Here is a 12,538-nt window from a genome sequence, read left to right as displayed (position 1 = left end):
CTTATTTTCCAAAACACTTCATGCTGAAGAACTCCTGCATATGAAAAGTACAAAAAAAGAGGGTTTATAAAGTGCCTAAGGTAGAGAAATGGACAGTTCAGTTGCAGATTATGTGTGCGTGCATGTGTGTATGTGATTAATCATGTAGAAATGGTGGACCATATCCACTCTGTAATTTATTATCAATGTAATCCATTTAAACAACTGTGAAGCCAGTCTCCATGCAACATCAAGTTATATTATTTGACTTTCACTTGACATAAATTTACCTTCACACGTTTGTTTGTTCTTAGTTCCATGTCTTTAGTTTGAGATCACCTTTCTATTTATTTACATGACATTCAGACAAAATGTCATTGCTACAGTAACCTAAAACACTACATTTTATTTGTACATAAACATTTTTAAATTATGAATTATCCCCCTAAAAATAAAATATTTGCCTCATAAAATAGCAAACTTGAGTGTAAAAACAGAGGTGGAAAGATTATTGTAAGTTTATCATTATGGAAACCAAGTGCCATAAATATTAAAATTATGGGAGAACCTTTGTTGTGAAATGGGCACTTGCAGCCACCAGCATTCTATGGTAATACTCAGTTATAGCATGATTATCTTTGAATATATCCAGGGAGTATTTCTGTTAAATTGTCATTAAAATGGAAAGAAAAAGTAAAACTAAAAATTACAAAGTAAAGAATTCTCAGAACTCATGCACTTTGATGCAGGCAATGTTTAGAAAAGCACTAGGTTGGAGGCAGTTTTCAGAAGGCTATTGGCAGAAGGACTAATTGGCAGGAGTGAAGAAATTATCTCAAAACTGGTATTTGGGGCAAAAATACATATATGATGGCTGGTATAAAGGTAAAGAAAATCTTTTGATTTGTGAAGGGTGTGATGAAGAGGTTAAGCTCAGACAAAGATTGACAAGAATTGGGAGCATTTTGAATGTTGAAATATTACTAGAGACACTATAAAAAATGTCTCGGTATTGAAGGATTTCTTTTTTAATTAGGAAGTAAAATTTTAAAAGATAACTTTTAAGAAAGTCAGTCATATAGCAGTCCTTTCAGATTCTTGGACCCAATTCTAAGGTGTGTAGAGGCTTCCTTACACCAAAAGCAATGCTGGGACACCAAAGATGTCCAAAAACTCAATTCTGACACTATCGAGCAAAGGACAGCATCAGATTCCACAACTAGAGGGCTCAGTCCCCCAAGACCACCCTCCTTTTCAGATACCAATCACAAGCCCAGGGTGTTACCTGGGCTTCTGACAGACTGGTTGTAAATCAGAGGTTCTGACAACATACTCCTTGAGTTCTGTTAATTTGCTGGAACAGCTCACAAAACCCAGAAAACCCATTTACTTACTAGATTACCAATTTATCACAAAGGATATTAAAGGATAGGAGTCAACATATATATACACAGATACACAGGATGAGTTCCCCAAAAAATGAGCTTCTGTGCTTGTGGAGCTGGGGGCCCAGCACAGTAGCACAGGGAAGCTTTCTGGTTCCCCAGCCTGGAAACTCTCTGAACCTCTTCCTTTTGAGTGTTTATGGAACCTTCATTACATAAGCATGATTGATTGACTCACTGGCCAATGGTGATTGATTCAACCTCTAGCCCCTCTCGCCTCCCTGGCAATCAGAGGGTGGGGCTGAAAGGGCAAACCTTTATTCATAGCTGGCTCCTTTGGGAACCAGGCCCCCATCTGTAGGTGCTTTCCAAAAGTCATTTTCATTAATATAAACCCAGTGTGGGGGAAAAGTTCACCGTTAAGGCTCTGAAGTGTTTTCAGGAACTGAGGACAAGAGACCAAACATTATAACAGAAATATTCCCATTGCTTTTATCCCTCAGGAAATTCTAAGGGTTTGGGGAGCTTTGAGGCAGGAACCGAGGATGAATACCAAATATATATGATAAATATATTTTGGTCATCTGAATATCTGTATGTTTCTTATAAATCACAATACCACAGTAGCATAAAAATGTTTGAAGGGAGTTATATTGAATTCTGGAAGACAAACACAATAGCTATTCCCATTGTTAACAAGGAAGATTACATGAATTTCACCAAAATGCTGCTTGGAATGTCAATACAACTCTGTTAAAATGAAAGCAAAAAATCTAGGAAGTGAAGAGGAGCAGATTTTGCTGCCCTAAAAATGTTTCTTTGCATTAATGATCATTTTGAGTTAAAGGCAGTCAAAACCCTGCAGATTCAGGAAAAGCTCTTTACCTCTCCTTCAACGGCCTAAATTTACATTGGAAAGGAGGCCTCTGCCAGGAAGAGAGCTATTATCAAAGATACTTTCTTACCGAAGAAACGTACCTGCACAGCAGGGTAGCCTATCTTTTCCGACTACGTCCTCTCATCTTCTTAGGAAAGACCTTCCTCTATTTTTTCTTCCCCAGACGCCACCCTTTTCCTTCGATCAGGATGTTATATCAGCCACAATTACCTGGCTGCCTTTTGGTTCTCATACGTTTTTGAGGTTCCCATACATAAAAAATCAAATTTGTTTTCACATGTCAATCTGTTTTATGCCAGTTTGATTATTAGACCTGCCAAAGAACCTGGAAGGGTGAAAGAAAAATGTTTCTTCTCCTTCAAAAGTATGCAATAAATAATTTCAAGCTTTAAAATTATACAATCAAGAAACTTATATAACATAAGTGCATATAAATATATATATATATATACAAAAAAATCTGAAAATAATATCCTTTTTATAAAATTATGTCTAAGGAACTTTCATAAAAACTGAAACTGTACCTAGACATTAACAACAACAACAAAATCAAAACAATTTTGAAATTTAAGGAATGTCTACAAGCTGCACTCCTGTAAATGAGTATAACTGTGGGGGCGGGGGTGGAGATATGCTTCCAGCCAGGGGCAAATAAGCTTTGAAGCAGAAATCAGTCAAAGGGAGAAATAAAGTGAGAGAAACTTGTTTATTCCTTTCAAGCAGTTATCTACCTCTTGCCTTTGTCTCTCATGACCTGGCTGCCAAAGGACCCCGTTCCACCTCTCCAGGACAGGTATACCCTCCCTCCCCATGCCTTATAATTACCCATTGATACGGAGATGACTACTTCTCTCCACCCCTTGGAAATACCTATTGATATGGAGATGCTCTAAGTCCAAGAGAGAGATTCTAGAAATGTTGTAATTTTACCCACAACAAAAAATGTAAATTTATTCAATAAAATTAAAAATAGCCAATGAGAAGAACTGCTGGAGATATCAGGGGATTAGGAAATAAATCACTAAATATCCTTTGAAGCAAAAATAAAATTTAAATTTAAATTACCATCTATTTAAAAAGCAATGAAGAAAAGAACATTCCAAACAAAAACCAATGGAACACAGGTAAATGTATTTTTTAACATCTTAATTTCCATCAATACTAAAAAGTTAAAGATGGAAAGTAAAATTGAATAATCATTCATTCAGTTATTTAAGAAATTAAATAAACAGAAGAATCAATCAGAAGACATATGAAAAGAAAAACAATAAAAAGCTGAAGGTTTAGACATTTTAAATGTAGAAATGATTAATAAGGTAAAATCTTGTTCTTTTAAAATATCAAAAGGCTGTGAAGAATCCTTAGGATAGATTTTATGAGAAAAATAAAAGACAAATTATGGTCATAAAAGAGTATTTAATGATATACAGTTAAGTCTGAACAAAATTTAAAAACATGACATATTCTTGCATTATAGCACTCCCAAAGTAATATATAAATTTAATAAAATTGTAATGGGTTTTCCAGAGTAAGAAAGATAAAATAATGTTAAAGTTCATATGGATACATAAATGAATGACAATAGCCAGTAAATTTTGGAACAATAACATTGAAAAAAAAGAAAAGGAAGGAAGATTTGCCAACTAGGTAATGAAATAGATTATAAAGTCTCTTTAATTAAATGAATGAAACACTGTCTTGGAAAGAGAAAATATATCAATGAAGACTGAAGTCTAAAACTATGTTTTCATATATATGAAAATTTAGTATACAGCAACAAAATCATTTATTTCATTTCATTGGTGAAAGGCAGTTAATTTCAAGAAGGATGCTGGCAGAAATAACTAGCCATCTAAGAAGAACATAAGGCTGGAACCCTACCTTCACTATATATAAAAATGAATTTCAAGTAGATTAAATGTTTACATACAATTGTTGCTCTTGATAACTCAATATAGCTTTCAATACGATTGACAATCTGATAAAAAGTAAATTTTTTTTTAACCAGCTTATAGCTTTGGAGATCATGTGTATAATTTTAAGGACCAGATGCATTAGTTTTAGTAAAGGAGAAACCAAAGACACTATTATAGAGAAGGGAAGAGCTGAGTTTAAAAAAATGAAAACTGGAGTAGGGATTAAAGATGGCAGCATGAGAGGAGAGACAGAGAATTCATCCTAAAACTGGATACAATTAGAAAATTTAATTGGCTCAACTAATCTTGAGAGAGCAACAGGGAAGAGGACAGCATCAGACTGCACACACCTGGAGAAAAGAACAGACCTCACTGACCCAGGTAATATACCAGAGCTGTGGCTCCATGGGACCTGAGCCCATACCCCACCCCAGCTCACCAGCGGGAGGAAGACAAACGGAGCAGGGAGGGAGTGGAGGCCTGGGACTGCTGAATACCTAGCTCCAGAGATCTGTGCTGGGAGCAAAAACCTACATTTCATGGTGATTTCATGAGACTCACATAACTACTGGGTTGGAAAGTTAATACAGGCAGAGTTCTCAGGAAGACTGGGATTCCAGCTGCTTGTGGAAAGCAGGGATCCACATCTGGCTGCTCTGGGACAAAAGCTCATACCTGTGTGCCCAGCCCACTGGCTCAGGCAGTGGAGACAGGCACAGCAGCCGGGAGGCGGGGAACAGCTCTTTCCTCCCCCAGGGACCAGTACCGCTCCCCTGCGACCCCCGGCATTGCTTCAGGGGCTGAGCAGCTCCAGAATAGAGCTTCTGGACACTAGAGGGCGCCATATACAAACATGAAACGCCAAAGGAACCTTGTCCAGATTAAACTGTTAATACAACTCCCGAGAAAGATTTAAATGATATGGACCTCATGACTCTTCCTGAAAAGGAGTTAAAAATAAAAATCATCAACATCCTAATGGAGATACAGAAAGACATCCAAGAACTCAGGAATGAATTCAGGTCAGAGATCCAATCATTAAAGAACATGATGGAGGATATTAAAAGCAGGTTGGATATGGTGGAGGAGACAATAAATGAAATAGAAACTAGAGAAGAGGAATACAAAGAAGATGAGGCACAGAGAGAAAAAAGGATCTCTAAGAATGAAAGAATATTGAGAGAACTGTGTGACCAATCCAAGCGGAACAATATTCACCTTATAGGGATACCAGAAGAAGAGAGAGAGAAAAAGGGATAGAAAGTGTCTTTGAGGAGGTAGTTGCTGAAAACTTCCCCAATCTGGGGAAGGAGATAGTCTCTCAGGCCATGGAGATCCACCGATCCCCCTACACAAGGGACCCAAAGAAGACAACACCAAGACACATAGTAATTAAAATGGGAAAGATCAAGGATAAGGATAGACTGTTAAAAGCAGCCAGAGGCAGAAATAAGATCACATACAAAGTAAAGACCATCAGACTAACAACACACTTCTCAGCAGAAACCTTAGAGGCCAGAAGGGAGTGGCATGATGTATTTAACGCCATGAAGCAGAAGGGCCTGGAACCAAGATTACTTTATCTGGTGAGATTATAATTTAAATTTGAAGGAGAGATTAAACAATTTCCAGATAAGCAAATGCTGAGAGAGTTTACCTCCCACAAACCACCTCTGCAGTCTATTTTGGAGGGACTGCTATAGATGGAAGTGTTCCTAGGGTTGGATAGCTGTCTCCAGAGGTAGTAAAATCATGGTAGGGAGGGTGAAGCAGCTGATTGTGAGGCAAATGCAAAATTAAATTGACTATCCCCAAAGACAATCAAGGGATAGAGAAAAAATATAGAATCTGATACCTAATATATAAAGAATGAAGAAGGAAGAAAAAGGAGGAGAAATAGAAAAGAACCTTTAGGTTGTGTTTGTAACAGCATACTAAGTGAGTTAAGTTAGACTCTTAGATAGTAAGGAAAGTAACCTGGAACCATTGGTAACCACGAATCTAAAGCCGGAAATGGCTATAAGTACATACCTATTAATAATCACCCTAAATGTAAATGGAATGAATGTACCAATCAAAAGACATAGAGTCACTGAATGGATAAAAAAACAAGACCCATCTATATGCTGCTTACAAGAGACTCACCTCAAACCCAAAGACATGCACAGACTAAAAGTCAAGGGACAGAAAAATATATTTCATGCAAACAGTAAGGAGAAAAAAGCAGGAGTTGCAGTACGAGTATCAGACAAAATAGACTTCAAAACAAAGAAAGTAACAAGAGATAAAGAAGGACATTACATAATGATAAAGGGCTCAGTCTAACAAGAGGATATAACCATTATAAATATATATGCACAACACACAGGAGCACCAGCATATGTCAAACAAAGACTAACAGAACTAAAGGAGGAAATAGAATGCAATGCATTCATATTAGGAGACTTCAACACACCATTCACTCCAAAGGACAGATCCACCAGACAGAAAATAAGTAAGGACACAGAGGCACTGAACAACACACTAGAATAGATGGACCTAATAGACATCTACAGAACTCTACACCTAAAAGCAACAGGATACACATTCTTCTCAAGTGCACATGGAACATTCTCCAGAATAGACCATATACTAGGCCACAAAAAGAGCCTCAGTAAATTCCAAAAGATTGAAATCCTACCAACCAACTTTTCAGACCACAAAGGTATAAACCTAGAAATAAATTCTACCAAGAAAGCAATATTGCTCACAAACACATGGAGGCTTAACAACACACTTCTAAATAGTCAATGGATCAAAGACCAAATTAAAATGGAGATCCAGCAATATACGGAAATAAATGACAACAACAACACAAAGCCCCAACTTCTGTGGGACGCAGCGAAAGCAGTCTTAAGAGGAAAGTATATAGCAATCCAGGCATATTTAAAGAAGGAAGAACAAACCCACATGAATAGTCTGATGTCACAGTTATCAAAATTGGAAAAAGAAGAACAAATGAGTCCTAAAGTCAACAGAAGGAGGGACATAATAAAGATCAGAGAAGAAATAAACAAAATTGAGAAGAATAAAACAATAGAAAAAATCAATGAAACCAAGAGCTGGTTCTTTGAGAAAATAAACAAAATAGATAAGCCTCTAGCCAGACTTATTAAGAGAAAAAGAGAATCAACACACATCAACAGAATCAGAAATGAGAAAGGAAACATCACAATGGACCCAACAGAAATACAAAGAATTATTAGAGACTACTATGAAAACCTATATGCCAATAAGCTGGAAAACCTAGAAGAAATGGACAACTTCCTAGAAAAATACAACCTTCCAAGATTGACCAAGGAAGATACACAAAACCTAAACAAACAAATTACCAGCAAGGAAATTGAAGCAGTAATCAAAAAGCTACCCAAGAAAAAAAAACCCTGGGCCAGATGGATTTAACTCAGAATTTTATCAGACATACAGAGAAGACGTAATACCCATTCTCCTTAAAGTTTTCCAAAAAATAGAAGAGGAGGGAATACTCCCAAACTCATTCTATGAAGCCAACATCACCCTAATACCAAAACCAGGCAAAGACACCACCCAAAAAGAAAATTACAGACCAATATCCCTGATGAATGTAGATGCAAAAATACTCAATAAAATATTAGCAAACTGAATTAAAAAATATATCAAAAGGATCATACACTATGACCAAGTGGGGTTCATCCCAGGGATGCAAGGATGCTACAACATTCAAAAATCCATCAACATCATCCACCACATCAACAAAAAAAAAGACAAAAAACACATGATCATCTCCATAGATGCTGAAAAAGCATTTGACAAAATTCAACATCCATTCCTGCTGAAAACTGTCAGCAAAATGGGTATAAAGAGCAAGTACCTCAACATAATAAAGGCCATATATGATAAACCCACAGCCAACATTATACTGAACAGCGAGAAGCTGAAAGCTTTTCCTCTGAGATTGGGAACAAGACAGGGATGCCCACTCTCCCCACTATTATTTAACATAGTACTGGAGGTCCTAGCCACGGCAATCAGACAAAACAAAGAAATACAAGGAATCCAGATTGGTAAAGAAGAAGTTAAACTGTCACTATTCGCAGATGACATAATATTGTATATAAGAAACCCTAAAGACTCCACTCCAAAACTACTAGAACTGATACCGGAATACAACAAAGTTGCAGGATACAAAATTAACACACAGAAATCTGTGGCTTTCCTATACACTAACAATGAACCAATGGAAAGAGAAATCAGGAAAACAATTCCATTCACAACTGCATCAAAATGAATAAAATACCTAGGAATAAACCTAACCAAAGAAGTGAAAGACCTATACCCTGAAAACTACAAGTCACTCTTAAGAGAAATTAAAGGGGACACTAACAAATGGAAACTCATCCCATGCTCTTGGCTAGGAAGAATTAATATCATTAAAATGGCCATCCTGCCCAAAGCAATATACAGATTTGATGCAATCCCTATCAAATTACTGACAACATTCTTCAATAAACTGGAACAAATAGTTCAAAAATTCATATGGAAACACCAAAGACACCATATAGCTAAAGCAATCCTGAGAAAGAAGAATAAAGTGGCAGGGATCTCACTCTCCAACTTTAAGCTCTACTTTAAAGCCATAGTAATCAAGACAATTTGGTACTGGCACAAGAACAGAGCCACAGACCAGTGGAACAGATTAGAGACTCCAGACATTAACCCAAACATATATGGTCAATTAATATTCGATAAAGGAGCCATGGACATACAATGGGGAAATGACAGTTTCTTCAACAGATGGTGCTGGCAAAACTGGACAGCTACATGTAGGAGAATGAAACTGGATCACTTTCTAACACCATACACAAAAGTAAATTCAAAATGGATCAAAGACCTGAATGTAAGTCATGAAACCATAAAACTCTTAGAAAAAAACATAGGCAAAAATCTCTTGGATGTGAACATTAGTGACTTCTTCATGAATATATCTCCCCAGGCAAGGAAAACAAAAGCAAAAATGAACTAGTGGGACTATATCAAGCTGAAAAGCTTCTGTGCAGCAAAGGACACCACCAATAGAACAAAATAGTACCCTACAGAATGGGAGAATATTTCCATAAATGACAGATCTGATAAAGGCTTGACATCCAAAATATATAAAGAGCTCATGCTCCTCAACAAACAAAAAGCAAATAATCCAATTAAAAAATGGGCAGAGGAGCTGAACAGACAGTTCTTCAAAGAAGAAATTCAGATGGCCAACAGACACATGAAAAGATGCTTCACATCGCTAGTTATCAGAGAAATGCAAATTAAAACCACAATGAGATATCACCTCACACCAGTAAGGATGGCCACCATCCAAAAGACAAACAACATCAAATGTTGGCAAGGTTGCAGAGAAAGGGGAACCCTCCTATACTGCTGGTGGGAATGTAAATTAGTTCAACCATTGTGGAAAGCAATATAGAGGTTCCTCAAAATGCTCAAAATTGACTTACCATTTGACCCAGGAATTCCACTTCTAGGAATTTACCCTAAGGATGCAGCATTCCAGTTTGATAAAGACAGATGCACCCCTCTGTTTATCGCTGCACTATTTACAATAGCCAAGAAATGCAAGCATCCTAAGTGTCTATCAGTAGATGAATGGATAGAGAAGATGTGGTACATATACACAATGGATTATTCAGCCATAAGAAGAAAACAAATCCTACCATTTGCAACAACATAGATGGAGCTAGAGGGTATTATGCTCAGTGAAATAAGCAAGCGGAGAAAGAGAAATACCAAATGATTTCACTCATCTGTGGAGTATAAGAACAAAAGAAAAACTGAAGGAACAAAACAGCAGCAGAATCTCAGAACCCAAGAATGGGCTAACATTTTCCAAAGGGAAAGAGATTTGGGAGAAACGGAGGGTAGGGAGGGATAAGGGCGGGAAAGAGGAAAGGGGGTATTATGATTAGCATGTATAATGTGGGGGGTGGAGGAAAGGGGAGGGCTTTGCAACACAGAGAAGGTAAGTAGTGATTCTACAACATCTTACTCTGCTGATGGACAGTGACTGTAATGGGGTTTGTTGGGGGGACTTGGAGTAGGAGAGAGCCTAGTAAACATAATGTTCTTCAAAAAAAAAAAAGAAAACTGCTAGTCAAAAGGAAAAAACAAATGAAAATATATATTATTTTATATTATATATAAAAAACTTATTTTAAACTCTATAATTAATGCTGTAGAAGCCAAAGGTAGGCTGACTCAAGATGTGCCATTGTGACATGAGAGCTGAAAACAAGGCCTAAAAGACTCAGAAACTTTGTCTCACCCACCTGTACCTAACTGCATAAAAAGGATTTAGGTAAAGAATCTTCTCCAGGAGGAGAGCTATAACAGTAGATAATGAAATAATAATGCCAACTAGGTGTGGTAGACAAATGGGGATATTGCCAAGTCTCTTAAAATTCTTCGCATGTCCCATTGTTTCTGGTTGGCCCATCAAGTATTTATTTACCAAATATTTACCCTTTCATATTCTTATAAACTGCTTTTCCTTTGAAATCCTAGAACCCTACCCCTTCTCCTAAATTTGGGATGACATTTATACCTCATTTTCTCGGACTGTCTTTGAAATTTATGTCTGTGGTTCCTTGTACATATATAATTAATTGTTTTTTCTCCTGTTAATTTATCTCAAGTCGATTTGATTCTTAGACCAGCTAGAAGAACCTCAGAGAATAGAGGAAATTTCTTCCTCCCCAACAATTCCAATAGAACTTCTTGCACTGATGAAGATATTCTGTATTTGTTCTGTTTAATGCAATAGCCATTAGCCACAAATGGCTTTTGAAATACTGTTAGTGCAAATGAATAATTGAATTTTTTATTTTATTTCATTTTAATTGTTTTATAGAGCCACATGTAACTATTAAGTATATGTTGGATAGGGCAGATACAGAAGTTCAACAAATTAATTAGCCACAAACGTGTCTTTCAAAAAAAAAAATTGAAAACTACACAGAAGCCTACTGTGGGGCCAAGCACTGCCCACTAGTAACTTTTGTCCCAGAATAACCATGTGTGTATACATGGCCCCTTCCTTCAGTCAGTATGTTGGATATATGGTATTTTGGTGACATGGGGTGGCTAAATCCTGGCCTGCCTTATCAATGTAAACATCTTATTGGGAGGCCGACATCTCTGACCAAGGTTTTGTTCCTTGGGGTGCTAGTCACATAAGGATGATCCTTTCTAGCAAAACTCATAGTCTTTATCCCCTTACCCCTGGCACATACATAGTCTCTGTCCCCTTGTTCCGTATAAGGAGTGCCCTCCCTGTCCACAATAGTGGTACACAACTTGGTCCAGTGGCCCCTCTGGACTCCCTGTATGGAAGTCCTGATAAACCCTCTAGTCTCCTATGGTGTCACAGGGTTGTTTTTCTGTCTCTTGGGGAAGTTTCCCACTGCAATTTGCCCAATTGGGCATGTGATTGGACTTGTGATCACACACCTAGTGGCCCTAATATACTGCTATTCAGACAGACAAAATACCAAAGATTGGTTTGATGCAAATTAATGTCCAGAGAAGAGGCCGAGTGCTTCTCCCCCGTCTGAATCGTTTGGTGGTTGTGACATGTCTGCACGGTGCAGTTTCTTGCTTTTCCTAGCGTGGGGAAAATGGAACATTCTTACTGGGGTTCCCACCTGGGCTTAATAGGTATCGTGTTTGCAAATCTATGGGATGTTTTATGGGGGCAGAGCAGCCGGTCAGTCACAGGATAGGAACGGAGAGGATCACCAATTCTTTCTTCCCCTCTGTTCCTGGAACATAATTGGTTGGAAGCCCACCAGTCACCAGGGACCTGCCCACAGAGTTCCTCCTGAGGGAGTGTGGCTGGAGAGAGAGCTCAAGCCGTGCCAGAGAGCTGCCTGTGCAAGCCAGGAGAGACTGAGCCATGAGAATAAACCCTTGAATTCCCAACTTCTTGTCCTTGCCTTCCTTCTGTCTCCGGCATTCATAGTGAACTTGCCCTGGGTGGGGAGCCCCTCCTCCAGGAGTTATATCCAGATTGGCTTTTTTTCCCTCAGTTTATTCGGAAAGGGTACTATGCCCACTCCAGCATGTTTTTTAAGACACTGACAGGAAGCTTTTCTAATTTAGTTCCTTTCTCTAAGCAGATTTGAAATTATGTACCCTTTTTGCTCAACTGAGATGTTATTCCTTTTCTCCAACTGAATTTGAAAGAATGCACATTTATTAACTCCATACAATTCTAACACTACTGAAATAAATGAACTCCTAAGTAAGCTTTTTTTCCTAAATTTGAACAAGCATCTTTTGTAACT

Source organism: Manis javanica, chromosome 16 (assembly GCF_040802235.1).
Source record: "Manis javanica isolate MJ-LG chromosome 16, MJ_LKY, whole genome shotgun sequence".
Taxonomy (NCBI): Eukaryota; Metazoa; Chordata; class Mammalia; order Pholidota; family Manidae; genus Manis; species Manis javanica.
Note: the sequence above shows the minus strand (reverse complement) of the source record.